The sequence below is a fragment of the Miscanthus floridulus genome, chromosome 2 (genome assembly GCF_019320115.1).
Source record: "Miscanthus floridulus cultivar M001 chromosome 2, ASM1932011v1, whole genome shotgun sequence".
Taxonomy (NCBI): Eukaryota; Viridiplantae; Streptophyta; class Magnoliopsida; order Poales; family Poaceae; genus Miscanthus; species Miscanthus floridulus.
Window position 1 is genome coordinate 160,786,699 of NC_089581.1, and position 27,723 is coordinate 160,814,421.

Here is a 27,723-nt window from a genome sequence, read left to right on the forward strand (position 1 = left end):
AGCACCTCCAATACAAATATTATCTTGATGAATCTTAGAGCATGACTAATAATAGAGCCAACCTCTGGCTCTATATTTATTATCGCACCATTTACTCGACTAATCTAGTCTAGCAACCTACATTCAACAGTTAGGTAAATATACATACCACCGTTATCCCCAAAAAAAAAAAACAATTCTAGGTTTAGAACTAAAACATACTTTTTATGTTTGACCATAGTATATCATGCATAATAATAAAGAAAATGTCAAATGACCACACATATACCCACTAGGCTCTCTTTGGAATGTGTGAATTTTTTCATGTTCTCTGTGTTTTTCCTATGAAAATAAACTAGTTTCTATGAAATTCCTGTAAAATTCCTATATTTTTTAGCAGAGTAAAATTCCTATATTCCAAAGGACCCTAAGAGAAAAGAAGTGAAAACATAAACAATAACTACTTGGTGTCCTCAATGTACAAACATTAATTATAGCTGCACTGCAAAACAGAGAGAATAACACACCATCATATCTAGGAAAAAGGCATTGAGGAAATAATGAAATAATGAACATACAAAAGATTAAGGAAAATCAGAGAGAAATGCCAATGCCATGTACTCCATCTAAAGATGGGAGTTAGAGCAAATTAAAGTAGTTTAGGTCCACACAAGACGCTGTACCTTTTGCGATTCAGTGCGCTTCATTCAGAAATAATGAATACTCCTGTTTTGCCATAAGAAGTGGTACCTGTACCACAGTTCCTCGTTGGAAGATCAGCTGATTATGAGTCGCATAACTACCCATTGATTTTACATCTCATGCACAAGCCGCAGGTACTCGTATATATGTTGAAAACTCCATGGCATTAAACCTCACTTGCCCTTTACAGGTGTGCATATTTAGCATGTTTGGCAAGTGAGTTACTGTATCCGATCAGATCATCGTGCTCCTGTAGCCATAAAAGCTATCAGTACGTACCCTTGCAAACCGAGCCCCACTTCTGCATGCCGATCCTAACCACGAGAGGATTTGATTCGTATGCATGCAAAGCTTTAGATCATGCATGCCCTGCGTACAACGTACAACTAATGAACTGAGAGCAGTGAGAGGGTCCATGCATGCCAAATCTATTGCGTTTGGCCAGGCAAAAGAAGGCTGCAGAGACCTTCAATTTTGCGCTGGTCCTACGCCTCTCATTCTTTCTGATTGCAGCAAAAGTTTCTCGCGAGATCGAGTTAGGCCTGTTCGGCTGGCTGAAAAAATGGCTGATGCTGATGCTGATGCTAATTTGTTGTAAGAGAAAAACACTGTTATTTAGCTGAAACGGTACGGCCGATAACTTCTGCCTAACAGAGCCTGATGAGGCTGGGCATGCATGCAACGTCGAGGAGGAGGGGCCCTCCTCCATGGAAAAGATCTCTTGCAAAAGAGGATTGTGCCTAGCTTGTCGGTCTGGGAACTAAGCCACTTCAAGTTGCAGCAGGTAATCTAGTTTAAGCAAGCACGAGATGGAATAATCTATCGCGTCCTTTCGGCGATGATGGTGTTCGTTTGGTATGGTACTAACAAATCATCGCTTGTCCGTCCCTGGCTAGCTACTTGCTAGCTGCTTCTTTTGGTTCCTACCATTGGCCCCATGGGAGAGGGAGACCCTACCAGATGTTCCCGCTTTTTCTACCTTTATCTAGGTTTCCCCATGCCCGACACCTCTTTTCTGGCTCACGTTAAAAACAGCCAGAAATTGCAGTGATTGAGTTGGGTGTATGTATGTGCATGCAAGCCCTTCTACAAGGTGGTAAATGAAAGCGAGTGGAAATTCTGTGAATGTCTCGTCGTGCAAGTGCAAGGTGCAATGAGGTTTAATTACGCAAAAAAAGAGGCGCAATGAGGTTTGGACGTTTGGTCATGTCAATATTAATCAGGATGGGCCATTCAAAGATGTGCCCTCAGCTCGTATGCCTTTATATTCACAGATGTACTACCTCGTATGACAATATTGCTGCCACCAGATGGGCTATCGATCGCACGTGTGCCAAAATTTAATCAGGATGTTGTGAATGTGATGCGATTTGCAGCCGACAACTAGAGATGAGAGTGTTACTGCTACTGATACTCAGCATAGGTTGATTCTCACAAGCCAAGTTCAAAAAATATAAATGCTAAAGTTTCTCCAATGATAAAAAAACATCTGACTTTAATTTGGTAGACTAATCATCGTCGCTAATGATAGCCAATCAATTGCGTTGAATGCCATAGTTACAGAACTCTTGAGAGAGGAGGAACTCAAATGGTACCAAAGGTCAAAGGTAAGGAACTTATTAGAAGGAGACGCAAATATGAAATATTTTCAGTTAGTAGTAAATGGGAAGCATAGGAAAACTCGTATTTTCAAATTAGAACAAGAGGATGGTGGTGACCAGCAGATTTTGAGTGAATTGTTTTAGAACGCACATTAGATCAAAGATTTACTATCCATGCTGTAAATTTTTTTGTAATTTTTCTAAGCTCTAGTAATTACTAAGGTTATGATAAACAAAATGGCTCCCATGATCAAATATCCAAAGCACCATAAAGGCACGGTTCCTAGTACAATCTATGAACTACTCCCCGCCCTCAAAATTATCTGGATGTTTTATATTTGTCCTAATTCATACCAATTTAATTTTAACTAAATTTATAGGAAATAACATCAACGTTTATAACACCAAATAGATATAATATATAAAAATATAATTCATGATAAATCCAAAATTATTATTTGGTATCATAAACATTGTTTTTTTGTATGAACTTATCAAACTTGAAACATGCCATTGGACAAGTGGCACAATACTTCTAATATTTCAGGGCCTCTTTTGGATTGCAGAATTTTTTCCCTAACTTCTATGTTTTTTCTATAAAATTAAACTGATTTATATGAAATTACTGTATGGATCCTACGAAGTTCCTATGGTCCCTCAATAATCAGAGTATCTCGATTCATGATGAGCTAGGAAACATCGCACAAATCAGCAGTCGGTACTCCAATTGCAACATTCCCTAGCCCCTACGGAGCAATACAGGCGCCACAACTCACAACAGCTGGTCAAGCAGGAGTGGGACGGACGGAATCTGTGTGCCTGTGTGTTTGTGTGCGTGTAGCCATGTGGTCAGTGTCAGCTCTCAGCTGCGGCATGTTAAAGCCCAGCCTGTGTATCATCAGCCCGTGAAATAGGCTACATACCCTTCTTGTCGTGTGAAAGGCTCCTCCCTTGTCATCGTATCAATGATCCAATTTGTCTAGCTCACATCGTCGATCATCACCGGTGGCAAGGGGTGTGATCCAATAGCTACATACCCTGATCCCAGGTGCTCCACAAAATCACAATCTTATCTTAAAACAAAAAAGCATGCAACAGCGCAATTCAAGGAGGAAACAGGAAACGAGTGTTCATTCACTTGAGCATAGCTTATCACATGAGCTGGGAGAAACAGCACATAAACGCTACACGGTTTCTAGTTTCAACAAAGTTTATTCTCAAAGCAGAGGTAGATCCCCACACCGGCTTGGTGATACCCACCTGCCAGTGCCGTTTCACTCCATCAGACTCGCCCATCCTTGCTATGCCAGTAGCACACATCGGCACGAGTTTTCACATAGCTGCCAGTACGATATCCTCATAGGGTAACTTTATGTACATAACTGGATGTCTGGATACAATCAGGTCTACAAGTTCTAGCAGACTTCGGTATCAAACTTGAGGCAGATCCCCATGCTGAAGAGTTCCTGGTAGAGCAGCTTCGCGCCATAGGGCACATTGATTCTCACTATGTTCTCCGAAGACTTGCAGAAGCCGCAGTAGGGGCCACAGATCTTTTTGCCTCCGGGGACAGACCTCATGACAACATTAGCCACACGCTCGCATGTCTGGCAGATGTGCATCTGGGAGAAGTCACTAAGCATGAAGAGGTGTTCATGCAGGTTGGCAGCTGACCCATGGGCGAGGAGACAATCACGCTCCATTTCTCCAAACTTAACTCCACCAAACCTTTTCCTGTCGGCAACAGGCTGCCTCGTGAGGAGGTGCACCGGCCCAGTATTACGGAATTTCACCTTATCTTCAGACATATGAATCAGCCTCTGGTAAAAAGTGGGCCCCATGAAAACCAAGGATTGCATTCTTTCACCAGTTCGGCCACTTAGAACATTCTCGGCTCCCCATCATGAATAACCAGCCCTGCAATGCAACAGGATACATAAAATTTTGGAGATCGACTAAACAAATCACAGAAGAAAACAAGTCTACAACACAAGAAAATAACTAAAATATTCTCATTCTCAGATACATTCCATGCACAGTTACTTGATTATCTGAAGTAAGATCCTCACTGATAACATGTTAGTGTGTGAGCGCACTCAGCTTTATATATCTAGTGGTGCCACTATGGATGTCTCGGTTAAGAAAAAGATAAGCATCAACTGATAGTAATACAAGTTAAAAAAGGAAAGGGGAAGGAAAGTTATGTGTTTCCACCATTTTGGAGCAAAAGATTACAAAAAGATACATAACTAAGAGATACTAGGAACAATGCAGTACATGTTTACTCAAATGACCAATATACAAAATATGAGGTTAGCCACCAGCCATTCTGTGTGTGTGTACTTTATTTCCCTACCTTTCTTTTTCTTTTTCTGTATGTGTAATAAGCAGTAAAGTATTAACAGAGTTAAGACTTGAGAGAATGGGTGCATTAATGACGTACAAGGTTCTTATAAGATGTACTAATAAGCTTAACAATTACAAAGTTCAACTAAAAGAGGCTAAAAAATGCTCAACCCTTTGAAAGGGTCTCATATATTTGTTTCGTGTGCAAGGGGCGGGTTATTGAATAAGGCAAGAAGCTATTCATCCGTCGGAAGAAGAAACACTTACCTGTGCAACTGTTCTGCAATAACATCAACTGATGCTGTGGTGAATGGTGTTGCATATCTCATTGTACCTTTGCAGGCTATACCCTTCCCCAGAGCAGCTTCATGCAGCTGTCCGGGAGTTTGACGTGTTGGGAAGGCATGTGGATTTATCACAATATCCGGGACTACACCTTTGTGAGTAAATCGGAAGTTCTCTTGAGATTCTAGAAAACCAACAACACCTTTTTGGCCATGCATGCTGGAAAACTTATCTCCAAGGCAAGGTGTCCGAACCTAAAATCAGATCAACAAAGAAAACTTTAAATGGTCAATAAAAAGTAACATATGTGGCGTACATGTGAAGGTGGGGACGCAAATAAAATTAGAATAGTCACATTACAAGTGTTGGAAGGATCCAGTTCACAGTGAGTATAATTAGATATCGCTCCTTCACTCTCAAACAAATGCCTGATTCCCCACGCACATTGTATATCTTCCTCTTCAACACCAATGAACTCAATTATTTCTTGTTGCATTAATTCCTGGAAAGAGAATGAGCGCCCCTTTGGTTTTCTGATTTTTTTAAGGTTCTCAACCACAAGAAGGGGTCTGAGGATTCGCCTGGCATCAGAAAAAACACGAACCTCCTTGTGGTGCTTGTCCCTTTTAATTTCAACCTAATAAGATGAAACGAGAAACACAAGAAACATTATAAAGAACATCTTGGTGTGGAATATTAGTATGCAGTACTGAGAAGGTGTCAACAACTAAAAGCAACCGACATCCTCACATTTATGCATTGAGAAAAGGATGCAACCTAAAATTACATGACTCAAAACACAACATTCGAGATAGGCAGGAAATGTTCAGCAGTTAACTGAAACAGAAAAGAAAGACAACACAATTTGGGAAATTGGTAATAAACAAACTAATATGACAACTTGGTCACTTCAAAGGAAATGGTTTTAACCTATTTATACTTGCTCATTAATCAAATTGCAAAGAACATTTATCCTCAAAAAATAGGTAATAGATATAAGACAGAGCATCAAGATTGCAAAGGAGCCAAGGAAAACCATTATTATTTAAGCAGGCTTTATAAGCAAGTTAATGGATCAATGTATACTAAAGATGAAATTTGACTTTTGTAAAATCAATGACAGGAAATTGGGACTCTTCTAAAACAAAACACTGTGCATATATGGAACCTGCACACCAATATTCTTAGTAAAGGCTGTAAATAAGTTAAAGCAGAGAGTGACCAACCATGGGAAAGAGAGGGAACCTGAGGATCAATCAGATTGCTGCGTCTCATGCACCTCAATCGAAATACAAATGAAGCTGAATCTTTACAAGATCCCACCCAATTGCCATTCAAAAAGATCTTATCCATTCTTTGAATGTGCTCAGTAGGAATGTCATTCAGCTTACTCATTCCACAAGAAATGAAGCTCTCAATCAAGGGCTGCACCACCCTTGAGCTAACAATAGTAGTAACAGCTAGATTTTTTACAAGTCCACAGTTTTCACCATCCGGAGTGGACATAAAACACAGCTTTCCCCAATAGGATGGATTCCTATACGTAGGGATTTAGTTTTAAGTCACTCAACGTTAGGAGATACAAAAGCACAAGATGGACATGCAATACTTGGTTGATGAAAAATAAGTTACTTACGGATATCTTGCATCACCAGCTTTCCCAGCATAAGCAACCCGCTGCCGGGTTTTCCTCAAGTCAGACATCATTTGAAGAGGATTAGTTCTCCTTAGAGTCGCAACAATTCCTGAGCACCGTTCAGCTCTTTTGTAGGGATGGCACCAAGAACCAGTGGAAAAGGCACGATTTAGACCATTAGTAACAATCGATGCATCTATATAACGTTCAAGATCTTGTAACTCACGGTCACTATTCAAATCTCTTTGAATGGCCTTAACCATGCGTCTCTCTGCCAGCTTAAGATGTGCCCTAAGTTCCCTTCCAAGCAATTCACCAGGTAGGTCCAGCCTCTTGTTCCTGAAGTCATCCTTATTACCACATTTACGCTTCCCAGTAAAAGCCATTAGCAGACATTTCACCATGTACCCTAAGAAAAGTGCTTTGTTTCTATTTCCACTAATATCAGCAAAGAGAAACCTAGCAATATAGTCATCAAAGGACTCCGCTGGAGGAAATCTCGAACTTTTTACCAACTCATCAACATATTGACGAGCTTTATCTGATTTACGAAAGCCTTCACACAGTTCATCAGATTCTTTGATAGTTGCAGATATCGTGTTGACAACAGAAGCATCACAATCTTGCATATCAATCACATCAAAGGCTTCCTTATCTGATGATATTCCAAGTGCAAAGAACAACAACCAAATTGGCATTGTCGCATACAGAAAGGAAATGGAAATGATTTTGCTCCCACTGAAATCTTCATTCCTTGTAGATTCAACTAGTTTAATATATATACGTTTACTCTTCATTTCAGACATAAAAGAGATAATCCAGCAAGGACGATCACTAATCCAAAGCCTCTTTAGACATCTTTGCTCTTGAGCAATGAATACCTGCAGGTATGACAACAATAGAAACATAGTTAGATGAAAGAAAAATACTATATGTGATTCAAAGGGCATTCTCTTTGTAGTAAAAAGGCTACGACTCAGATAGTCACACCCCAAAAGGAAACTCCAAATGAACTTAGCAAATAATCGGGTATCTGAAATCATGAAATGGTATCTGAGTATGTCATCAGCAGATCCTCAGCGTTCCTGTAAATAATTATCACTGGAACTTTGAAAATCAATTAGAATCTCCAAGATATGACTAAATAACACACTACAGCTCATTTAGACCCTATGTTGCATGGATAGGTGGCTGAGGGTTCGTAACGTGTATCGGATACGCGGCCCATATCTGCGGAGTATCCGATTTTTTATTATTTTCGTGATTTTTTAGTACGTGGCCCGATATGTATGCCTGTTGGATACGGCCCAGCCCAACAACAAGCAATGCTATCTCCAAATGCACCCGACGCCATAGCACCCGACGCTGGAACGCCCGCAACCTCGCGCCACCTCCTGGAAACTCGGGCGGTGACGCACACCTCGTCCCGCTCGCCGGCCGCCGCCGCCGAGTCTCCGCCCCCCGCGACATCGATCCAGCAACCCTCCGACTCCCGTGAAGGCTGTGAGTTCATCCCCTTCCCTGTTCTCACTTCTCGATCTACTCTATTGTTGCTTGATTTCTTTGCTCCCCCACTGAGGCATCTGTCAAGAAAAATTAATGCATATAAGACAGTGGGATGTGGGAGGAGATTCTTTTGATTCACTTGGTGGTATTGGCATTCTCGAAGTGGCTGACCTCTTCCCCTTGATCTCTTCCCCTTGATGAGCCTGAATTGCAAGCTGTGCCTTCTGGTTTGGGTGATCTGCGGCTTGATGTTGAGGATGAGAATGAAACAAATGAGGAAATAGGAACTTGATGCGAGCCTGGATGCCTTTTGTTACTTTCCTATATTTGAGACTACTATATTTGAGAATTTGAGAGTTGAGACCTGCTATTCTATAATAATAGAACTTAAGTATTTAAGTAGATTGCAATGTTTTATTGTTTTATCAATTTTAATGTGTTATTATCTTTTTTTATTTTTGAATAGTAAAACTATCCATGTATCGGATTTTTTCAGGAAATTGCCGTATCCGTATCCTTCTGATACTAATACACATATCTGTATCCGTGCTGCATAGTTTAGACCTGTGTTGCATAGATACGTGTGATGGGCAGTGTATCCCTTATCAGATACGTATCTGATAAGGATACGCGAAGGATATGTCTCCAATACGTATCGGCAGCGTATTGGAAATAAAATAAATCCAACAAATGTTGATACGCACCAGCGATACGTATCTGGGGCAGACCACCAATACGGCCCAGCCCAATAACCTCCGACACTCCATCCTTATCCACTCCCACGCTGTTCTGTGTCTCATTCGCTGCATTGTGCCGCCGCCCGCACACCCGTGCACCGGCGCATCGACACATCCACCCGCTGGCTGCCGGCGACGAGCCTCCGCCACACTAGCGACACACCTCCGCCGCCCTGGATAAGAAGCTCCGCCATGCCCGCATCGCAGTTGCAGCACACACAAGTGCAGCACGGACGACCACCGCAGCCCCACCGACCGCCGGCCACGAACCTCCACCATGCCCCCCACCTCGCAGCATGCACAGGCCCCTAGCAGCGATTCAGTGACGAGCCAACGACAACCCTCTTGATGGCTTTCTATTCTCGATTTAGTCATGTTCTTCAGTTCTTGACCTCTGTTGATTTTCCTTGTTCCCCTTCCTGATCTAGCGCACTCTGTTGTGTTTTGTCCACGATTTTTCCCAGCCACAACAAGATGGCAAATGGCATCACCAACAAATTCGAGTAGTACTGGTGCTAGTGCTTCGTTCTATACTTCTATGCCAATGACGCCAATGACCAAGGCCAGAGCTCATACATTGAACTTCTATGTTTTACTACAGTCATTTATGAACTTCTTTATTTGGAAAATTAGTGAATGGTGATGCTTATCTTGACTTTTGGTTGATTCAAAAATTGGAAAAGAGGAAAACACCAATATTTTAGGGTAATGTCGAACACTCGAATTTTCTTTTGGCTGTTATTGCTATTATAATTCAATGTTTTATTATTTATTTAATGAAAAATCATAAAATGTATCCGTGTATCAGATTTTTTAGACAAATGCCGTATCAGATTTTTTAGACAAATGCCGTATCCGCGCATCCATATCCGCTCGATACTGATACATGTATCAGTGCTGCATAGGTTTAGACCTATATATAGCTTAAACACAAGAAGCTAGCATATGGCACCAGGAGGAGACTAACTCAAATGACTGTTGTGCCAAAGTTTTCTTCGACACGATAGAATGCTGTGTTTATATAACTACAATCATATTTGAACATTTTTCTCCCTCTTATGAGCTACCAGTAATGCACATTACACAATTTTGCTGACTGGGTTCTAAGAAAGCTCACAACCCTATAGTCCCATACCAGCAACAAAAGGACACTTGAAAGTTAATAATTAAATCATCCTACATGATACATTAACAAAAGAGCTCACAGAGTTATACCTTCTCCATTCCCTTGACCAAAAAGTATCCACCTGCATCGAACAGGCACTCACTTTCCTTGAGACTATGCAACAAACATAAGTTTGATTTCACCATAACCGGAAGGAGGCCAATAAATATCCAATGAGTTTCATTCATGAAGTCTCTTTTTTGAACAAAACCATCATTTCCTGTTTTAGATTTGTCACTTTTCTCCAAAGAATAAACCTGGTACAATGAAAAATAACCCACAGATAATCAGGTGACCATAGAACCTAAGCAAATGGGAGTAACATTATGACACCAAAACAAGTACCAACGTGACTATGTCTCCAGCTTCATCATACATAAGGAATAAGTAAATGTAATAAATAGACTCTTCAAATGGAATCCAGCAAATGGAGAAAACAAGAATAACTGAAGTGCTGATGACTGATGGGATGTCCTCAAAACACCAATCACCCATCCAGTCCTAGGCTGCTTTATTCAATATCCAATCATTTAGAACTATGCTATATTGAATTATTGATTACTGATTAGGGTGCCAGGGAAATTCAAGCAAATGAAATGCAGGCACGTCAATATTGCTCGGTGGCCAAGGCATTGGTTTATGGGTTTAGCTTATAAGAAAAGGACTGAATTTTGTGTTGTCAACAATAAATAATATGGGGTCATGCCATTCATATTCAAGCATTTTTGTAAACTTTTTTTCATCGTCACTGATTTTATAGTTCACCCAGGTGGCACGTTTTTTTGGGAAAACCATGGCATATATAAAGAACAAGTAATGGGCATGTAAAAGAATAAAAATTGTCAGGATCTGAATATTCACTTCTACTCTAAGTCTTGAAGCATATGTCATATTCTGGAGACGAGCATGCCAAGGTTTAAAATCAACAGAACCTTCATCTTTGCCAGTCCAAAACGCAGGCTTTTCAAGCTTCACTCTCCCAAACTTGATGATGGCATGCTTCACTCTCTCAAACTTATGCAACAAACATAACTTTGATTTCACCATAACCGGAAGGAGGCCAATAAATATCCAATGAGTTTCATTCATGAAGTCCCTTTTTTTAACAAAACCATCATTTCATATTTTAGATTTGTCACTTTTTCCAAAGAATAAACCTGGTACAATGAAAAATAACCCACAGATAATCAGGTGACCATAGAACCTAAGCAAATGGGAGTAACATTATGACACCAAAACAAGTACCAACGTGACTATATGTCTCCAGCTTCATCATACATAAGGAATAAGTAAATGTAATAAATAGACTCTTCAAATGGAATCCAGCAAATGGAGAAAACAAGAATAACTGTAGTGCTGATGACTGATGGGATGTCCTCAAAACACCAATCACCCATCCAGTCCTAGGCTGCTTTATTCAATATCCAATCATTTAGAACTATGCTATATTGAATTATTGATTACTGATTAGGGTGCCAGGGAAATTCAAGCAAATGAAATGCAGGCACATCAATATTGCTCGGTGGCCAAGGCATTGGTTTATGGGTTTAGCTTATAAGAAAAGGACTGAATTTTGTGTTGTCTACAATAAATAACATGGGGTCATGCCATTCATATTCAAGCATTTTTGTAAACTTTTTTTCGTCGTCACTGATTTTATAGTTCACCCAGGTGGCACGTTTTTTTGGGAAAACCATGGCATATATAAAGAACAAGTAATGGGCATGTAAAAGAATGAAAATAGTCAGTATCTGAATATTCACTTCTACTCTAAGTCTTGAAGCATATGTCATATTCTGGAGACGAGCATGCCAAGGTTTAAAATCAACAGAACCTTCATCTTTGCCAGTCCAAAACACAGGCTTTTCAAGCTTCACTCTCCCAAACTTGATGATGGCATACTTCCAGCCACATGATCCTTTCTTTGAAGGATCATAGCTAGGTTCAACAATCACTTCCCCCAGCGAATCAAAAAGCTCCTAGAGCCCATGCGAGACAAACTCATTGTAGGAATTTATCTGATGGCTAATCAGACCAACTTCATCAAAGAAGGACCTTGACGCTTCTTTGCAAAACTTCTCTAGGCTTTCCACACTCATGTCAATTGGAGCATTGGAACATAGCTCAGAAGAAGACTTTCCATTAACATCATCATTGAGGGATGATTTTCCCTTAATATCCACATCCATAGATGACTGGCCTTCATCGACATCTATAGGAGAATCCCTGTTTCCGTCCATGCTATGGGATTTTCCTGCTCCATTGTCATCCAATTCCATAGCTTCTGGTTCAGAATCAGAGCCGTTTGATGGTTGCCCACTGTCCTTCTGTAGCTCTTCCATTCCACAAGCACTGGCAGCTTATACCCTATCAAGTATCACAAAATCACCAAATTAGTTACTTAGAAACTAATCGTCTCAACAGAAATAATACCATAGAGAGTGGACTGTTAAGATCATGAAACCAGAACCACTAAGGCAATAATGATCTATGAAAAATATGGTCGCGAGGCGCAAGGGGAATTATCATGCATGAAGCATCTTTCCAGAAAGTTGTGTGCCTCAACCTTAGGATGGTGTTAAATCATTTATACAACTCAGAGTATACAGTGAGTTGCATAAAAACGAAGGAGCAAGTGATAGCACATATAAGAGAAATCCAAGCAGAAAACAATGATATCAGCCTATCACTTGACAAATTGAAGAAACTAGACAATTGCCACACATAAAACGTCAGCACAAAGCAAGTCACAACATAGAAACCCCATCTATACTGCTGAATGATTTTTATTTTCATAGTAAGTTCCGACTAACGAGTCATCAAAAGACACTAGGGGGATGAAACTAAAATAGGGGGGCACAGGGATTGAACTGAACCCTAAAAAATCATGGAAAATAAACTGCATTCGTCCTAAAAATCATGGAAAATAAACTGCATTCGTCCTAAAAAACATGGAAAATAAACTGCATTCGTCCTTGGTAGGCTCTCAGATCAGGGGCGGACCCAGTAAAGGACATGGGTGTACACATGTACACCCAATAATTTTTGCAAAGCAATCGAAGTCAGTAGTCATAATACATGCATATACACCTGTAATTAGATTCAGATCCCGATTACGAATAGTATGTTAGGGTTCGGGTGCACGGCTTCGCGCAGCAGGAAGGGAGGACCAAGGGGAGGGAATACCTGGTGTCCTGGTGGTGCTCGTCGCCGGCCAAGGTGGCGAGTGGCGAAGTAGGACAGCAGCGACAGTCGTGGGGACACTAGGGGCTGAAGAAGGCAGACGCCGCGCCAGAGCTGGTCGCGAGGACGCTGGGCCCCAGGTGGTGCTCGACCGAGCAAAGTCTCCTCTCCGGTGAGCGGATGGAGATCGGCCGCGGGCGAGACGAGTTTAGGCGGCGGGCGTTTTCGAGTTGAGTGGATATATGAGACCCGCGCCACTAACCTGTGCCTGCATAGGGAGACCCACCGGCCACTGACAGACTGACTAACCTGTGCCTGCACAACCTCTATCCTAGCTTGTTTGCTAGTATGCTTTCTGGGCTGATTGAAAGGATCAAGATGCCCAAGAGGGGGGGGTGAATTGGGCTAATTCTAAATTCTCTTGCACTAATTAAATCCTACGGATAGCCCAATTAACCCCTTGTGCCTAAAAAAGTGTTTATATCAAACTAATGCACAACAACCTCGCAACCTATGTTCCAAACTTACTCTAGCAAGCAATTCTATGGATGTAAAACAAGTATTGAATTGCTCAAATTAAATACTCAAAGTAAGTGCTCAAAGTAAATAGAGAGAGAAAAGAACGCGGCGATGTTTTGCCGAGGTATCGGAGAGTCGCCACTCCCCACTAGTCCTCGTTGGAGCACCCGCGCAAGGGTGTAGCTCCCCCTTGATCCACGCAAGGATCAAGTGCTCTCTACGGGTTGATTCTTCGACACTCCGTCGCGGCGAATCACCCAAAGCCGCTCACAACTTGAGTTGGGTCACCCACAAGCTCCACCGGGTGAACACCAAACTCCCGTTCACCACCAAGCCGTCTAGGTGATGGCGATCACCAAGAGTAACAAGCACGAACTCTCACTTGACCACGCGAAGCCTAATGAGAAGATGGATGCACACTTTGCTACTCTTGATTTGCTAGTGAGGCTACTCTCTTGGATTCTCAAATCACAAACACCTCACTAGGACCTTGCTCTTCTTGGCACTCACAAACGTGTTTCTCAGCTGTTGGAATGAGCAAAAGTTGCTCCACTCACGAGTGGAGCCTCTATTTATAAGGTAGCCTAAAAAACGAACCGTTATGAGCTTCTGCGGGATGACCGGACGCTCCGATCGTTTTGACCGGACGCTCCGGTCAGTTCAACCCGCGAACAGTTTTCAAATGATGACCGGACGCTGTCAGGGTCCGGTCAGTACCGACCGAACGCGTCCGGTCGCTCTTGGATGCTTACTGTAAACGACCGGACGCTAGATACTCAGGGTCCGGTCATGTAACATCCCTGATGTTATAAAGTACTTAAAAGGTGATCATGTCATCATTATGCATAATCATCATGTATCAACTCATGAATGCATTTCATGTTTAATTTATAGCATGTAAATGTTGTTATGAAGTGTGTTATATGTTATATGAAATAATAGTGATTAAGAAACTTTGTGAATTTTAATGTGGGAATCTATTAAACAATTCAAATTCTTCCTTAGTAAAAGTTTAATAATTTTTGTTGCAATGCTTGGTGTGGATATTGTTTTTTTTATATGTGTTGACTTGTATGGATGAATCAATTTCAAAACATTTGTATTTAATTGGATTTCCGAAAACCCGAATTTCCAGCATTTAAAGTTTACCCTGGAAAACCCATTTCAAAATCTAAGCACATTTTGGGGTTGAGCCTAAAAGCAAAAGTGTAGAGCTTGTCGAGTTGCACAAAGTTAGTTTTTGGAGTTTTCAAAGTTGTTTTATGAAATTTGAAGTAATTTGAAAAGGCGTGATTCTTTAAATATTCCCTTTTTGAATTTAAACTTGCATTTTAAAATGTAGACCGAATTTGGGAATGGTTATAAAAGCAAAGTTGTAGAACTTTAAATTTTGAACAACTTTTATTTTTGGAGATTTTTGAGTTACCATGCAATTTTGGGAGTAATTTGAAGATTTTGGCGGATGCCAATTCTGTAATTTCGATGAACAGTACCACGGAAGCCAGTTCAACGTCGTTGATCTTCGATCGTCTTCCAGTCGCACGCGTGGCTGTCTGGGCGTCGCGTTGGCGCGGTGAAGGCTTCGTCGTGGCTTCCTTGAGCTTCCTGGCCACCCTTTTTAGCCTGAGCCGCTGTCGTCCTCTTCTTTTCTTCTCTGCTCTGTTCCGCCACCGCTCAGCTCCGCTGCTCGCCGCTGCTTCAGCCAAGCGCCCCCTGCCAAAATTGGCCACGCCACAAGTCCCGCCTTTCCCTTGTGCACTTGTTGGAGCCGGCCATAGCACCTCGTCGCACCGGATTGGGCCATGCAACGTCGTCTTCCTCGCGCCCGGTCAGTGCGTCGTCGAGCTCGGTCACGCCGTGGCCAGAGCTCTCCGGTCGGTTTCTCCTTCCACCAGAAAGCGTTTGAGCATCTTGGTGAGTCACTGATCATGACTGTGCTGCCTGTTTAGTCGCTACCATGCCATTGACGTCGATCCGCGTGCTCGCCGGCGAACTCTGCTCGGTTTGCCGCCGTGTGCGTGGCCATGCACGTTAGGAGCCTTGCTTTGTTCGATTAGCTGCTGTGTCGTGTTCTCCTGAGTGAGGGGAAGCCGAAGATGTCTTCACCATGGTCGGAGAAGCTCCTGTTCGCCGCCTCCGTTTCACCGAAGCCCCGCCGTGCTGCTGCCAGTCACTCTGCCGCCGTCGTGCGTGGCCGTGCCACCATCGGTCAATCCCGTCTAGGCCACCTCAATTCATGCATGCGGTTTGAGATGCCGTTGCCCCACGCATCACTGCCACCTTCGCTGGCCACCTCGGGTTGATTCTGTCGCCGGTCAGCTCACCCCACCGTGTGCTCTGCTCTGTGAAGAAGACGATGCACTGTAGCGATGCTAAGTAAAAAGTCAGTGATTATTTTAAATAGTGCTGTGATTTGTTATTTTTGTGTAGAATTAAATAGAGCTCCAAAAATTATGAAATTTTTTGTGTAACCTCTCTGTGATGTATACTATTTAAGAAAAATATGAACTGTTGATTTTCAGTACTTTTTGAATGTGATAAAAATTGCTCAAATTAATTAATAAATGAGTTTCCATAATTTTTCTAGGACAAAATAAATATCCAGTGACCATGAAACTTTTATTGTATTTGTTTATTGTTAAAACTTGCCTCCACAAAAAGTTTGGGATTAATTTGATGATGTTTAATTATACTCTTATTTATATGCCTTAATTATTAGTTAATAATTCTAAATGACTTAGTTAAGAATTTCGTTAGTAAATGCATGTTAATGAACTTGATTGCTTCTTAGATGCAACCTCTTGGGTAAAAAGTAAAAGTTATACATTTCCTTGTATATTGTTTATACATGTCTTTTCATGATGAGGCTTTAGTTGGTAAGCATGTATAATAAGTGAACCTTTGACTTATTAGAAGAACGACTAAAAATGCGTTATGATAATTATTTGTAACTGTACCGCGAAGGAAAGTTGTATTCAAGTTATTAACTTTTGCATCCATCATCGAGCATCATGTTTTATATCTCGCATCATGTTAAACATGGCATTGTTACTACGTGTAGTGAACGAAGGTGAACACGTGGTAGTTAATCAAGTGGTTGAGGAGGTTAATCCATCTGTTGAGGTCGGATCAGATATTTGTGGAACGTCGCGGGAACCGGACTTTTCCGTCAACGAAGGCAAGCCCCGGATGCATTTAAACCTACCTTGTGTTTTACAAATTTATATCGCTTTTACTTTCAAGTACTGCATTAAGTGATTAGGAGTTAAGTGAAAACCTAATTGGTGCATTACCAGCCTTGTTTTTCCGTATCTACCTTGATTACCTGTTTTACTCGTAAATGACTAGTTATGCTTAGTCATGCTTAGTCGGGTGATTACCTGTCACCTACGAGTTTTAAATGGATCTTTGGTTACTTATGTTATCATGGAATATGAGCATGTGAAGTAATAAATCTAGACCGGGCGGACTCGGTGTGTGTGAGCCACAAGACATGGAGGTCTTGTGAGCGGATTATTTCCGTCTGCGTCGGTTAAGGTCCATACCGTTGTTGAACTGTGTGCGGTGAGACTTTGTAGTACTAACCACATACTCCGGTAAGCCTTAACTTGGCTATTCTATTACGAGAATGGCTACTCGCGCACTGGGAGTGGAGAGATGGCGGGAATAGCGTGTACCCACGTGGCAATGGGCTGGATTGGTGGAGTACTGTATTCTCGGGTGGCGCGGACCCGTTCTTGTTTTAGAGGACCTAAGGGTAGGTTGGTATATGTAGGTCGGGGACCTGCATATGTCGTGTGGTCTGGAATCCCCAGCTGGGTTTATAATCGGTTCGAATCGTCGTTGCTCCTCGGTTATGGAGACTCACTTCTCTGTTCATCATCGTAGTATAATAACTAGAACTTGAGAAAGGTTTGCGAAAGAGATTGGTATGAAGTTCATGATCTCATTATGGATCATGGCAGATTCATATGTGGTACTTATAAAGTTTTGCAGGTTAAAGTAAAGAATTTTCTTAAAGAGCTTTTAAGCAAAAGAACTTTGATTATTGCTAAAGCCATACCTTGAATCCCTGAGCCTGCATTCCTGAGTCTTCTCAATTTTTATTTCGGTTAAGTCTTGTTGAGTACTTTTATACTCAGGGTTCGTTGACCCTTGTTGCAGGTGAGCCTCATGAGCAGATCTGTTTTGGATCGTGCTGCATGACTATTGTTCGATCTGACGATGAGAAGTAAATGTGTGGCCCTTGGGCAGGGCAGTTCTATTGTGTGTTTTGTATTATGTATAATGCCACTCCACTACTACGTTTTGTATTAACTATCGAACTTAGTTTGTAAGGTTTGAAATCACTGGTTTGTAAACTAAGTTATTGTAAGACTTCCGCTGTTTTTACTCTAATGTATATATTTGAATAAATGTTGTATTACTGCAATGACTCTGTAATGTGATCCTGCTCGGAAATCGTGGATGATTCGGGGTTCCCCGAGGACACCCGACAGTCTTCTTAAGTTACTAGGAACATATGCATAGTCGTCAGAGGTCGTTGGACAGTGATAGGCACATGTGGGTCCTATAATTTAGGAGGTTCTGCCACAGGTCACCACTGACCGGACGCGTCCGGTCACTCTTTCCCAAGTCTGGACCCTTACTGGAGTCGACCGGACGCTAGCCCTCAGCGTCCGGTCACACGACCTTCCAGCGTCCGGTCACTCCAGACTTGTTCTTCATGGTCAAATGAACTGACCGGACCCTGCGGCCAGTGTCCGGTCGCACCGGAGCCAGCGTCCGGTCAGTGTTTGACCCTCCATTCACTTCCAACATTCGAACATATGTGAATGAAGTTTGCTCCATAGGATCTTAGGCATTCATAGGAGCTACCTAGAGCTAGTTTACACAAGTGTGCACCACACCTAACTCACTAGACTCAACTAGGTCAAGCTACCCGTTCATACCCCGCCTTCATAGTACGGCCAAAGGAAAAACAAAGTCCTAAACTACTCTAAGTGTCTCTCTAACTCCAATCGACACTTAGAACTAGTTATCCTTAACCTTGTCGTCCATCCTTTAAAAACCGAAATGATTTCCATCGTAGGGGCATGACAACCTCGATTGCCTAATCGATCTCTATTACCATGACCTAACTTAATTGCCTCTGCAAAACACACGTTAATCATAGTAATCTTGTATTGACATTAATCACCGAAATCCAACTAGGGGCCTAGATGCTTTCAATCTCTCCCTTTTTGGTGATTGATGACAATACTACCTCGAGTATGTTGTGGAGTGAGGTTTTTGATGGGCTTGGTTCATATAAGCTTTTGTCAATAAGAACAAAAGAGTTAGTCAAGCTTATATGACCCAAGCCAACACAATGTACTCAAAGGATATGAATTAAGCATGAGTACAAATAACAAAGCTCATTTGCTTCGAAGTATAAACGCAGAAGCAAAAGGCAAATGAGCATTACACAAGTGATATGACATATAGATAATGCAAAGTAGAAATCACACATGTCAAATATCACAATCACGTAGATAGCACTATCACATATATATAATAGTATGCATGAAAGTAAACACACGAATGCATAAGTAATAGTGTATCACACAAATAAAACTCCAAATGTATATAATAAGCTAATACTAGATAACTCCCTCTAAAACTCGCTCCCCCTAAGTCTACATACTCAAACCCTCTCCCCCTTTGGCGTCAAACACCAAAACCTAAGGGTCGGTCGGCGGGGCTGCAGTGGACGAGTCGGGCGCTGAAGTACGTGGAGCAAGATGGAACTGGGCGCCATCATCATCGGACCCTGAGCTCTAAACTGACTGACCCTCTGAAGCAGGAAGTGTCGCTGAAGCGGTCTAGGTCTGAGCTGGGGCTGGTGCTGCCTGTGAAGCTGCAAGTATGTCTGTCGTAGGATCTGACGAGGCGACAGACGAGGGGAGCCTCTGAGTAGTCATGATAGCTAGAGCTGCTATAGATAGACTGGCAGTATGCATGTGAGGTGGAGTAGGCATGCCGGTCAACTCGCTGAAAGATGCTCCAAGACTCCTAGAGACTAACGTGTCAGGCACGAATAGCGAGGAAGACTGCTCTAGTGAGAAACCCGTGTGATAAGGAGTGAACTGCGGGGCTACACTAGGTGAGGCTAACCACTGGGACACCTATACAGAAGGTGAAGTAAACTGAGCTAGAGGCTGTCCCTGACTTTGGAGCCCGATGGGCTGTACTGCTGGAGTCGTCGAAGTGGTAGGAGGCTGTGCAAGCTGGGGTGAAGTCTGTGGCAGTGGGATCCCATTGGCTGTCACTATATGCTGCATGAATCCCATGAGCTGCTGCTGCATAAGTAATTGCTGGTGCTGAAGGAGCTGCTGCTGCCGCTAAAACTCGTCCTGACGAGCCTGAAACTGTGCGAAGTTGGTAGCTGTCTCCTGTGCCTGTCATGTCTGATCCTACTGCATCCGCTCAAGAATAGCTATGAGAGCGGGGTCTGTCTGCGGAGCAGGTGGTGTAGAACTGGAGCTACCGGCCTCTGCATCATGTCTGCGTGGAGGCATCTGAGGTATAGGCTGGTAGTCGTCGTCGGAGCTATCACTATACTTGCTCACCTCCTACTGTGCCTCTAGCTCCTCCTCCTCAGTGGCTGCAATCCCTCTGATGATCTCATCCTACTGAGCTGTGGACTCTGGCACATCGGGACGACGACTAGGCTGTCTGGGTGCCTGAGGAGTGGTGTGTCTGATCCTCTATGATAGGTTGTAGGCTAAGAACTCTGTAGTGGCACCTGTATACTCATCCATCATGCCAGGGGGCTTATCAAGCACAACTCTACGGATGAGGAACGTGATCTAGTGAGCATAGGGAAGCTGCCTGCGACCCTTGAACCCCTCAGCTATAGTATCCTCCATCTCTGAAAGAAGGAGGTCCCAAATGTCAAATACTGTCATCTGCATGATGGCATTGAGAAGCCAGAGCTGTAAGCGAGTCAGGCCCTCCCTGTATCCCAACCTGGGAAGTAGTGTCCTCCTAATGATGGCCTCTAGTATCCTCACTGTAGGAGTCAAGTCACTGGGGTTCCTGCTCGACCCCTCTCCAAATGGCTCCTTGAAGCAATGCCGCACTAAATCTGTAGGGGGCACCTGCCCTCCATGAGGACACCTGGGAGGCTCCTGCTGTCCATAGCAAACCTCATGCATCTTTACAGGCTGCTCCTGTAGTCTCAGTATCTCCCTAGCTCTACCACTAGTCACTCTGTAGTCTTTGCCTTTGAAAGCAAAGTGAATGAATCTATGATGAGGATCAATGTAGAGCGAGGCATAAAACTAACGGACCCAAGAAGGTACATATATGCCTGTCCGTCCAATCAAATCTGTCAGTCCTGGCAAATATGACAAGTATTGCCGAATGCTCTCTCCAGCTACTGCCATAATGGACTCTATCTGACAGACCCTCTGTGATCTGAACACTACCCTACTGTTAAGATATGCATTGTAGAAATCCTCCTACAGTGGCGTGTAGAACCCCTCAGCTGCTCTCTCATCCCTCCTCGGAGGAAACCAAACCTCAAACTCAACAAACCACAGCTGCTGAACCTGCCTGGCTGTAGCGGCCCTCAAGTCGAGGTGAACCACTGGAGGCGGACCCTGTGGTCTGGGCGGAGGGCGTGAACCCCTACGCTGTGTAATTGGCCTCGGTGGAACTACAGCACTGGTATGACTCGAGCGGCATAGCTGAGGTGCCGGCTCGGTCTCCTGACCCTCCTGAGTCTCCTAAGCTAGCTGAGGCTCTACTGGTGGGGGCTGCTGCTGTGCTGATGGACCCTCCTCAATGGCAACCCATTGTCCTACAAGCGTGGCAGTCCCAGCTGGACTACCACGACGACGCTCAACATCCTCGATCGCAGCTCTGACTGTGGGTGAAACTGACTGATCTGCAATGACAACTCCGCTGTGGGTACCACCTCTCTCGGCATGCTCTGTGGCCTCTGCAACAGCTGTTGCTCTCGCTGTCTCTGCGTCGGGGTACTTCTGCTTCTTGGATGTTACCTGCTTGGTTGACTTGCCTTTAGATCTGACTGGCTGGCGAGGCGGGGGCCTTCGATCATCATCACCTGGGCCACCACCAACATTCTTGGTGCAAGCCATCTGACAAGATGGTGAACTGTCGCTGATGAAGATCAACTGTCAAACTGCCGCTTTCGAGGCTTGGCCTCGATCCTTACTCGCGAGCTTGGCTCCGAGTTGACTGCCAACTGCCAGACGAAACACAACGGAACCGACTCGCTACACGATAGAATAGATGGAGATACAAATAAATACCATATGTCTAATAGATGCGAAACCCTAATAGAGAAAGCAATGTAGATGCGAATTTGAATTGTATGGCTTTCTACCTGACGATCCGCGAACCGAGAATAGATAAGATGTCACGCGGGGGATCCTCGGAACCAGGCTAGGGTTAGGTCAAAAGCCCTGAACGCAATGGGGAATCAGTGCATTGAAAATTTGATCTAGGTCACAATTGGAAGTCAAGATTGAAACACAAAACTTGCCTTACCAATCACTGAGATGGTAGGGCAGGAGCACTTGGCGTGAAGACCGGCAGCCTTGGCAACGGTGGAGCGGCGAGCTTTGGGCGCGAGGAGGCCGGCGTGGTGCTGAGCAGGCGCGGTGGTGCGCGGGACGGTGGCACGTGGCTACAACGGGCCGGTGGTGGCACGCGAAGACGGGGCTCGTAGCTCGGCTGTGGGCTCGGCTGGAGCGCGGCTGGCGAGCGGGGGCCGAGCGCGGTGGCGTGGTGAGGTGAGGGCACGGCGGCGCGGGCACGCGGTGACCGGCGCAGGAGGCGCGCGGCTAGGCTGTGGCGGCAGCTTGGGCTAGGTCACGGTGGGTTGAGGTCGAACAGGGGTACGGTCTTGCTGTTAAATAGTTCCCCACATGCGACAGAAAAGGAATCAGAGAAAGGAGTCCTGAAAACGCGCGAGATCCACTGACCGGATGCTCCGGTGGTAGCGACTGGACGCTACCACCCAGCGTCCGGTCGATTCCAGAGAGGTCCAAAACCTCTAGAATTGGGACCGGACGCATCCGGTGGTCCATGACCGGACGCAGGCAGGGTCCAGTCGGTACTGCTAGACCTTCCTTGATCGACCGGACGCTGAACCCTTCCTGACCGGACGCACAGACGCAGCGTCTGGTCACTCCTTCAGTAGCAGTTCACCTCCTGTGAACTGACCGGACGCTGGACAGCAGCGTCCGGTGCAGCGTCCGGTGCACCTTTTCCAGCAAACCTCCAACCTTCCTTCGCGCTGCCTGTTCCTAATCAAGTCCCAACTTGAATAAGATCCAAATAAACACCAATTGGGACTGATGTGAGTGACCTCTCTCAAACCCTCATATTTTTCAAAATATTTTGCCTTAGGCTATAATTCTTTTTAAGAAAATAGGCAACAAGAGGGCAAATGGAACAAAACGACAAAACAACATTCATGGATATGTAATACTTGTAAGTAAATCTAGTTGCTTGTCAAGTTTGATCCAAGGTTAAGCTTCTTCACACGCTTTTCGGCGGTTATCTTAACCATATTAGACAAGCCCTATATGCATTGCCACAAATTAAACACGTTGTATATTACAATGAATGCAAGGGACAACACAAGCTCAATTTTTAGTGAAGTTACTAAAATCAAGTACATTGAGCTCATTCCGCAATCTACAAAATGTAGCCTCATCTAGCGGTTTAGTGAAGATATCCGCTAATTGATCTTCGGATCTTACACCTTCTAGTGATATATCATTTTTAGCTACATGATCTCTTAGAAAGTGATGGCGGATATCTATATGCTTGGTGCGAGAGTGTTGAACCGGATTATTTGCAAGTTTTACCGCACTTTCATTGTCGTACAAAAGAGGTACTTTCTCTAGAACTACTCCATAGTCTAGTAAAGTTTGTTTTATGTATAATATTTGTGCACAACAAGCATCGGCGGCAATGTATTCCGCTTCGGCAGTGGACAAAGCCACACTATTTTGTTTCTTGGAGGACCAAGACACAAGTGATCTACCAAGCAAATGGCACCCTCCGGATGTGCTCTTTCTATCAACTTTGCATCCGGCGTAATCCGAATCGGAATAGCCAATTAATTCAAATAAAGCTCCTTTGGGATACCAAAGACCAATGCTTGGCGTGTGCTTAAGATACCTAAGGATTCTTTTTACGGCAAGTAAATGTGTTTCCTTAGGACTAGCTTGAAACCTAGCACACACACACACACTAAACATGATGTCGGGCCTAGATGCGGTTAAATATAACAAGCTACCAATCATAGAACGGTAGAGAGTTTGATCAACCGAGTTACCTCCCTCATCTAGGTCGAGATGTCCATTGGTAGGCATTAGGGTCTTGATTGGCTTACATTCATCCATCTTGAATCTCTTGAGAAGATCTTTTGCGTATTTCTCTTGAGAGATGAAGATGCCTTCTTTCATTTGCTTGACTTGAAAACCAAGAAAGAATGTAAGCTCACCAATCATTGACATCTCGAACTCCTTAGACATCAATTCACCAAATTCTTTGCACGAGTCTTCATTTGATGATCCAAAGATGATATCATCAACATATACTTGACAAATGAAGATATGCCCATCAAGCTTCTTGGTGAATAGTGTGGTGTCGACCTTCCTAATGGTGAAGCCCTTCTCAATAAGGAAATCCTGAAGGCGCTCATACCAAGCTCTTGGGGCTTGCTTAAGCCCATATAGTGCCTTGGACAACCTATAAACATGATTAGGATATCTAGGGTCTTCAAACCCGGGAGGTTGATCAACATAGACTAGTTCATTAATAAAGCCATTTAAGAATGCACTTTTCACATCCATTTGATATAGTTTTATTTCATGATGTGATGCATATGCAAGAAGGATACGGATGGCTTCTAATCTTGCAACCAGTGCAAAGGTTTCTCCAAAATCTAAACCTTCAACTTGAGAGAATCCTTTTGCAACTAGTCTTGCCTTGTTCCTCACAACAACACCTTGATCATCTTGCTTATTGCGGAACACCCACTTTGTTCCAATGACTCTTGCACCTTTTGGTCGCTCTTCAAGTTTCCAAACTTCATTGCGAGTGAAGTTGTTCAACTCTTCATGCATGGCATTGATCCAATCCGGATCTTTAAGAGCTTCTTCTACCTTGGTAGGCTCATAGCAAGAGACAAAAGAGTGATGAGCGATAAATGAAGTAAGTTTTTGAGATCGAGTCATTACACCCTTTGATGGACTCCCTATGATGAGATCTTGTGGATGATCTTGTAGAAGAGGTGTATTTCTTCTATTGACCACTTGAGGAGGAGGTTGTGGAGCATCAACATCTTGTGCTTGTACCACCATTTGCTCATGGGAGATATGAGTATCTTCATTTTCTACTCTCCTATCTTTTTCACCATCTTGTGGTACATTTGATGAAGAAGGTTGGTTAATGACTTGTACATCAACTTCATCATCTTTTGGCTTGATGTCTCCCACCGGGATATTCTTCATAGCCTCCCTCAATGGTTCATCACCTACATCATCAAGATTCTCATGTGCTCCTTGGGAGCCGTTAGATTCATCAAATTCCACATCATATATTTCTTCAACCAAGCCGGTGGCATGATTGAATACTCTATATGCTTTGGACTTCAATGAGTAGCCAACAAGAAAACCTATATCACAACGTCTTTGAAACTTCCCTAGGTGTTGCCGCTTCTTGTAGATGTAGCACTTGCAACCAAACACCCTAAAGAAGGAGACGTTCGGCTTCTTCCCATTGAGCAACTCATACGGTGTCTTGACAAGGAACTTTTGAAGAAATAGGCGGTTGGATGCATAACATGCGGTGTTAATTGCTTCCGCCCATAGAGCTTTGGGGGTGTTGTACTCATCTAGTATTGTCCTTGCAAGAGTGATCAAAGTCTGGTTCTTCCTCTCAATTACACCATTTTGTTGAGGAGTATAGGTTGCGGAGACTTCATGTTTGATTCCAACTTCATCACAATAAGCTTCTATGTTTGTGTTGTCAAACTCTTTGCCATTGTCACTTCTTATCTTCTTGAGCTTCACTTCAAATTCATTTTGAGCTCTCTTGGCAAACTTCTTGAAATAAGATGCAACTTCGGATTTGTCATGAAGGAAAAACACCCATGTATATCTTGAATAGTCATCCACAATCACAAGGCAATAGAGATTTCCTCCCAAACTCTTGTATGTTGTTGGTACAAATAAATCCATGTGTAGGAGTTCTAGTACTCTTGTGGTTGACATGAAAGCTTTGGTTGAATGAGTGTTTGCAACTTGCTTATCGGCTTGACATGCACTACAAAGCTTGTCCTTCTCAAACTTCACATCCTTCAACCCTCTCACCAAATCATTCTTCATAAGCTTCTTGAGTGAGCTCATCCCAACATGAGCAAGTCTTCTATGCCATAGCCACCCAAGTGTTGTTTTGGTGAATAGGCAAGTCTTCAAGTTTGCATCTTCGGAGGTGAAGTCAACTAGATATAAGTTGTTGTATCTAAATCCATTGAATATCACTTGATTGTCATCTACTTTGGATACAACAACCTCCTTCTCGGTGAATAAGCATTGAAAGCCAAGATCACACAATTGCCCAACGGATAGCAAGTTGAAGCTCAATGAAGCAACATAGAGCACATTGGAGATGGAATGATCATTTGAGATTGCCACTTTGCCCAATCCTTTAACCTTGCCCTTTGAATTATCTCCAAATGTTATTTTCTCTTGTCCATCTACCTCTTCATCTAGTGAGGTGAACATACGGGGATCACCGGTCATATATTGAGTGCAACCACTATCAATAACCCAATGACTTCCACCGGTCTTGTAGTTCACCTACACACAAGAGATTCAAGCTTTAGGGATCCAAGCTTGTTGAGGGCCCTTCACCTTCTCAACAAGTGACTTAGCCACCCAAATTTTCTTAGGCCTACTCTTGTTGGGGGGACCTAAGAACATGACTTTCATCTTTCCACTCGAATCTTTTCTAAGCATGTAGTGAGCATTGAAAGCAAAGGGTCTAGCATGCTTGGGCAAGGGTTGTGGTGGTGGAGTTTGACACTCATGAGCAAAGTGACCTTCTTGTCCACACTCAAAACATCTCTTTGGCTTTGGCTTTGGCTTTGATTGTTGGTGTTGAGCTTGAGCCTTCTTCTTCTCTACACTTGCCATATATCCAATGCCACTTCTATCCATCTTCATGACGGTATTCATGAGTAGCTCACTTTGGAGATGCTTGCCTCTAGCAAACTTGCTCAATCCCACCTTGAGATGCTCTTTCTCCATCTTGAGCTTCTTGTTCTCTTCCTTGAGAATATCATTGTTCTTCTCCTCCTTGAGTTTCTTGATTTCTTCTTTTAGCTTCTCATTCTCAAGGATCACCTCTTTGTCATGATCAAGAGTTTCTAGCACAATGGTGTTGTGACTTTTCATCTCTTTAAGATCTTTCATGAGCTTCTCACGGTCACTCTTGAGCTTGACATACTCATCATAGTCATTGCACTCAACCACTTGCTTGCCCTTGCTACTAGATCCATGCTCAAAGCTTTCATCAATTAAATCATCACATGAGGTAGCTATATCAATCTTAACAACATGGTTAGTAGCATCATGTGGCTCATTTGGTAAGAATTCTTGTGCAACAGTAAGGGTATCATAATTGATCTTTAAAGTTGTATATTCATCTTTTAGCTTATTGTGACTAGTGATAAGCTCATTGTGCACCCACTCAAGTTTATCATTTTTATCTTTAAGCTCTTTCTTAGAAGATTTGAGCTCCTTGAGTTTGGATGATATAGAATCATTTGTTTCTTTGAGCTCATCATTAGCCTTTTCTAATGTGTCACACTTAGCTAAGAGTGAGTCATTTTTAGCATCAAGTTTTTCATTTGTAGCTCTACTCTTTCTAATGATCTTAGTATATTTTCTTAGTATTTTGACAAGATCATTATATGTAGGTGAGTCATCATCATTGCTATCACTATCATCATCACTAGCATGTTCATCATCA

General features: G+C 43.1%; 1 pseudogene; it reads right to left on the reverse strand.

Moving 5' to 3' along the window:
- Positions 1–3,481: 3,481 nt before the first annotated feature.
- LOC136540352 (DNA-directed RNA polymerases IV and V subunit 2-like) lies at positions 3,482–12,299 on the reverse strand (annotated as a pseudogene).
- Positions 12,300–27,723: the final 15,424 nt, after the last annotated feature.